The following is a 6480-nucleotide window of genomic DNA, read 5'->3' as shown; positions in this document are numbered from 1 at the left end:
GCAATGCTATGCCCTCCAGAGGCCCGCATTACCAAACTACGTGCCCTTTTCACTGGTTTCCCATATTTACCCTGTTGTAGCCCTGTTGCTCCACATTTATCTGTTGATTTACTTGTCTATAGCCCCCCACTTGATCATCAATTCTTTAATATTTGGTTCCATGTCTCATTCAACATTTTACTCCCAGCATGTACTGCAGTGCATGGTACATAAGTGTCCAGCAAATACTTGGTAAATAAGCAAACGAATGCACAGATGAATAACTACAGAAAGGTATGTACATTGCAGACCACAAATCCCCAACTTTAAGTCCCAACTAGCGGCATTCCAAAGCTGAGGGCGGTGGGAGCAGTTTACCTCAGAAGAAGGTAATAAGAGGCTGAATTAAGCCAACTAAAATTCTGACTGCTTTTTATCATCACCCTCCTCTGGCAATTCTAATCAATTCAGTGATAAAATACTCTGGGGTGAAGGAGGAAGATCTTCTATTAGCCCTAAATTCTATTTATTTTTTTTTATTTATTTATTTTGAGATGGGAGCACAAAGGGAGAGGGACAGAGAGAATCCCAAGCAGGCTCCACACCCAGCAAGGAACCCAACAGGGGGCTCATTCTCATGACCCTGAAATCATGACCTGAGCCAAAATCAAGAGTCAGACACCTAACTGACTAAGCTACCCAGGTACCCCTATTAGCCCTGAATTCTAAATAATTGCTTGGTTACTACCAAGTTTTAGTCATATCTATATAACTTCAAATTAGCACCTTTTTATTGTGTAAAAAAATTGTCTATATCCCCCACAGTTGAATATCCCTGTGTTTAAACAGGTGTAGATTCAGAACAAACAATGATAGCATAGTGATTAAGAACAAAGAAGCAAAATTTGAATTTCTTCAATTCTGTCATTCTTTGTGGCTCCTCGGAGTTTTGGTTTGTATTCAGAATTTAAAATAGTGTATTTTAAAGAAGTGTGAACTGCAAGGTATAAATTTTTTGGGGGGTAAGTGCAAAGTTTTGTTGTTATATAAAATAGATTGCTGATTTTGAATAATATCTTTAAAATGGAAATTTACACTCTTCCCTAATTGTTAATAATGGTTTTATTTTCTTATTTAATAATATTTTTTATTATATTATGTTAGTCACCATACAGTACATCCCTAGTTTTGGATGTAAAGTTCCATGATTCATTACTTGCATATAACACCCAGTGCGCCATGCAATACGTGCCCTCCTTAATACCCATCACCAGCCTATCCCATTCCACCACCCCCTCCCCTCTGAAGCCCTCAGTTTGTTTCCCAGAGTGCATAGTCCCTCATAATGGTTTTAAAACTCAAGTAAATCAAGAAAATGAAACACTACATCAGTGCATGATTTATTTATTTATTTATTTAATAATTTCTATTACGTTATATTAGTCACCATACAGCCATACAGTACATCCTTGGTTTTTGATGTAAAGTTCCATGTTCTTTACTTGCATAAAACACCCAGTGCCCCATGCAATATGTGCCGTCCTTAATACCCATCACTGGCCTACCCCAATCCCCCACCCCCTCCCCTCTGAAGCCCTCAGTTTGTTTCCCAGATCCGTAGTCTCTCATGGTTCATTCCCCCTTCTGTTTACCACCCCCCCATTCTTCCGTTCCTTCTCCTACTGATCTTATGATTTCTTATGTTCCATAAATGAGTGAAACTATATTATAATTGTCTTTCTCTGCTTGACTTATTTCACTTAGCATAATCTCTTCCATTCCCTTCTGTGTTGCTGCAAATGTTGGGTAATCATTCTTTCTGATGGCTGAGTAATATTCCATTGTATATATGGACCACATCTTCTTAATCCAGTCATCTGTTGAAGGGCATCTCAGCTATTTCCACAATTTAGCTATTGTGCACAATGCTGCTATGAACATTGGGGTGCATATGGCCCTTCTCTTCACTATGTCTGTATCTTTGGGGTAAATACCCAGTGGTACAATTGCTCGATCATACGGTAGCTCTATTTTTAACTTCTTAAGGGACCACCACACTATTTTCCAAAGTGGCTGTACCAACTTGCATTTTCACCAACAGTGTAAGAGGGATCCCCTTTCTCCACATCCTCTCCAACATTTGTTGTTTCTTGTCTTGTCAATTTTTGCCATTCTAAGAGGCAGCCCACAGAATGGGAGAAGATATTTGCAAATTGACACTACAGATAAAAGACTGGTATCCAAGATCTACAAAGAACTTCTCAAACTCAATACACAAGAAACAAATAAACAAATCAAAAAAAAAAAAGGGCAGAAGATATAAACAGACACTTTTCCAATGAAGACATACAAATGGCTAACAGACACGTGAAAAAATGTTCAAATCATTAGCCATCAGGGAAATTCAAATCAAAACCACACTGAGATACCACCTTACGCCAGTTAGAATGGCAAAAATTGACAAGGCAAGAAACAACAATTGTTGGAGAGGATGTGGAGAGAGGGGATCCCTCCTACATTGTTGGTGGGAATACAAGTTGGTACAGCCACTCTGGAAAACAGTGTGGAGGTCCCTTAAAAAGTTAAAAATTGAGTTACCCTATGATCCAGCCATTACACTACTGTGTATTTACCCCAAAGATACAGACATAGTGAAGAGAAGGGCCCTATGCACCCCAATGTTCATAGCAGCATTGTCCAGAATAGCTAAATCATGGAAGGAGCCAAGATGCCCTTCAACAGATGACTGGATTAAGAGGTGGTCCATATATACAATGGAATATTACTCAGCCATCAGAAAGAATGATTTCTCAACATTTGCTGCAACATGGACGGCACTGGAGGAGAAAATGCTAAGTGAAATAAGTCAAGCAGAGAAAGACAATTATCATATGGTTTCACTCATTTATGGAACATAAGAAGCAGGAAGATCAGAAGGAGAAGAAAGGGAAGAAGAAAGGGGGGGTAAGCAGAAGGGGGAATGAACCATGAGAGACTAACGACTCTGGGAAACAAACTGAGGGCTTCAGAGGGGAGGGGGGTGGGGGAATGGGATAGGCTGATGATGGGTATTAAGGAGGGCACATATTGCATGGTGCACTGGCTGTTATATGCAAGTAAAGAATCATGGAACTTGACATCCAAAACTAGGGATGTACTGTATGGTGACTAACATAATATAATAAAAAATATTATAAAAAAAAAAAATAAATAAATAAAATAAATAAATAATAAAAAATAAAACCCCTTGACCATTAGGCCAATAGGCAACTCTAAGATCCCAGGAGCAATGTCAATTCACAGCATTCAGGGTATGTGGGGGCTTTGGGATAATTGGACAATGGGCATGAAGGAGGGCACTTGATTTAATGGGCACTGGGTTTTATATGCAACTGATGAATCACTAAATTCTACCCCAAAATTAATAATATACGCTATGTTAACTAACTTGAATTAAAATAAAACCAAGAGAGGAGTTAAGATGGCAGAGGAGTAGGGGGTCCCCTTTTTCAGCTGGTCCCCTGAGTTGAGCTGGATAGGTATCAGACCATCCTGAACACCCACAGAATCAGCCTGAGATGTAGGAAGATACACCTGGACCTATACAAATGAATATCTCCAGCACTGAGTATTGAGGTACAAAGCGGGGAAGCGTGAATCCGCACACAGATGTCGGAAGATAAATGGAAGGGGTAGGGAGCTGCTGCATTCAGGCACTGGGAAGCAGTAGTCACCTGCACTTCAGAGTGGGCGGACTCACGGACAGGCACCCTTGAGAGAGCTGACTGAGACCGTGAGCCTGGGAATGCAGCGACCAGTGAAAACCGGAGCTCCGGAGTGTGTGCTAACCACACTGAAACAGAGTTCTGGAGCATGCGCAGGGGTGGCTGGCAGCTGGCGGTGTTAGAAACACAAAGGACAGAGATGTGCTGGCCTTGGAAGTGAGGACGGGGATGCCGGGTATGGGGCGCACATCCCGGGACACTGCAGATTTACCAGCACCAATAGAAACAGAGTTAAAGAGGCCAGAAGAGCTCAGTGGAGAGCGGACTGCATTCTCTCTGTTCTGAGACAGAGCCTGAGATTCGGCCACTGCTGCTCTGACTCTCAGAAGAGGCACAGCAAACCACCAGGGAAAGCCGCCAGAGAACAAAAGCCTGGAAATACCGGCTCACATTGTGCCCAACCCCATTCCCCCTCACAGGGGACAGGGAGACTCTACCCAAAAGGGTTGTCTGAGTATCTGTGCGGCAGGCCCCTGCCCCAGAAGGCAGGCTGAAAAATCAAGAAGCCCACATCCCTAAGGTCCCTATAAAACAAGAGCACAGTGCCTGGGTCCTGGTCAATAATTTGGGCTATGGACAACCCCGCAACCTCTCCTCATCAGAATGACGAGGAGAAATCCCCCCCAGCAAAGAAAAGACAATGAGTCTGTGGCTCATAACCAAATTACCAGAAATGGAGTTCAGAATAACAATGGTCAAGATGATGTGTAGACTTGAAAAAAATATTAACGAAAATATTAAAGAGAATATAGAATCTCTAAGGGTGGAAATGAGAATGAATCTGGCAGAAATTAAAAATGCTATGACTCAAATGCAGTCAAAACTAGATGCTCTGAGGGCCAGGGTAAATGAGACAGAAGAACAAATTAGTGAATTGGAGGATGGGATGGTAGAAGAGAAAGCTAAAACAAAAACTCGGCTCAAAAATATCCAATCTAAAGAATGTAGGTTACAGGATATTACTGACTCAATGAAATGTTCCAATGTCAGAATCATCGGCATCCCCGAGGGGGTGGAGAAAGAGAGAGGTCTAGAAGAGATATTTGAACAAATTGTACCTGAAAACTTCCCTAATCTAGCAAAGGAAACAAGCATTCGTGTCCAAGAGGCAGAGAGGACCCCTCCCAAATTCAACCATGACAAACATGCCATGTCACATCATAGTGCATTTCGCAAATATTAGATCCAAGGATACAGTATTGAAAGCGGCCAGGGCAAAGAAATTTCTCACGTACCAAGGCAAAAGAATCAGGATTACGTAAGACCTGCTTACACAGACCTGAAATGAGAGAAAGGGCTTAGGGGGCATTTTTAAAGCTCTTTCACAGAAAAACATGCAGCCAAGGATCCTTTATCCAGCAAGGCTATCATTCAGAATTGATGGAGAGATGAAGACCTTCCAGAATCGCCAGTCATTGACCAATTTCATAACCACGAAACCAGCCCTACAAGAGATATTAAGGGGGGTTCTATAAAAGTAAAAAGGCCCCAAGAGTGATACAGAACAGAAAGTTACAATCTATAGAAACAAACACTTTACAGGTAACATGACATCATTAAAATCATATCTCTCAATAATCACTCTCAATGTGAATGGCCTAAATGCTCCCATAAACACCACAGGGTTGCAGATTGGATAAAAAGACATGACCCATCCATTTTCTGTCTACAAGAGACTCATCTTGAACCTAAAGATACATCCAGACTGAAAGTAAAGGGATGGTCGGGGCGCCTGCGTGGCACAGCAGTTAAGCGTCTGCCTTCGGCTCAGGGCGTGATCCCGGCGATCTGGGATCGAGCCCCACATCAGGCTCTTCCACTATGAGCCTGCTTCTTCCTCTCCCACACCCCCTGCTTGTGTTCCCTCTCTCGCTGGCTGTCTCTATCTCTGTCGAATAAATTAAAAAAAGAAATCTTTAAAAAAAAAAAAAAGAAAGTAAAGGGATGGAAAACCATCTTTCACGCCAATGGACCTCAAAAGAAAGCTGGGGTAGCAATTCTCATATCAGACAGATTGGATTTTAAACTAAAGACTGTAGAGATACAGAAGGACACTATATTATTCTTAAAGGATATATCCAACAACTGGATATGACAGTTATAAATATCTATGCCCCCAACAGGGTAGCAGCAAGATACACAAGCCAACTCTTAACCAGAATAAAGAGACATATAGATAAAAACACGTTAGTAGTAGGGGACCTCAACACTCCACTATCAGCAATAGATAGATCACCTAAACAGAAAATCAACAAAGAACCAAGAGCTTTGAATGCCATACTAGACCAGATGGACCTCATACATACATATAGAACACTACACCCCAGAACCAAAGAATACTCATTCTATTCTAATGCCCATGGAACATTCTCAAGAATAGACCATGTTCTGGGTAACAAAACAGGTCTCAACTGACACCAAAAGACTGAAATTATTCCCTGCATATTCTCAGACCACAATGCTTTGAAATTGGAACTCAACCACAAGGAAAAATTTGGAAGAAACTCAAACACTTGGAGACTAAGAACCATCCTGCTCAAGAATGATTCGATAAACCAGGAAATCAAAAATCAATTTAAACAATTTATGGAGAGCAACGAGAATGAAAACACAATGGTCCAAAACCTATGAGACACTGCAAAGGCAGTCCTAAGTGGAAAATACATAGCCATCCAAGCCTCACTCAAAAGAATAGAAAAATCCTAAATGCAGTTTT

The sequence above is a fragment of the Ursus americanus genome, chromosome 7 (genome assembly GCF_024610735.1).
Source record: "Ursus americanus isolate L20-20 chromosome 7, mUrsAme1.1.p, whole genome shotgun sequence".
Lineage (NCBI taxonomy): Eukaryota > Metazoa > Chordata > Mammalia > Carnivora > Ursidae > Ursus > Ursus americanus.
This window is presented reverse-complemented; position numbering follows the sequence as displayed.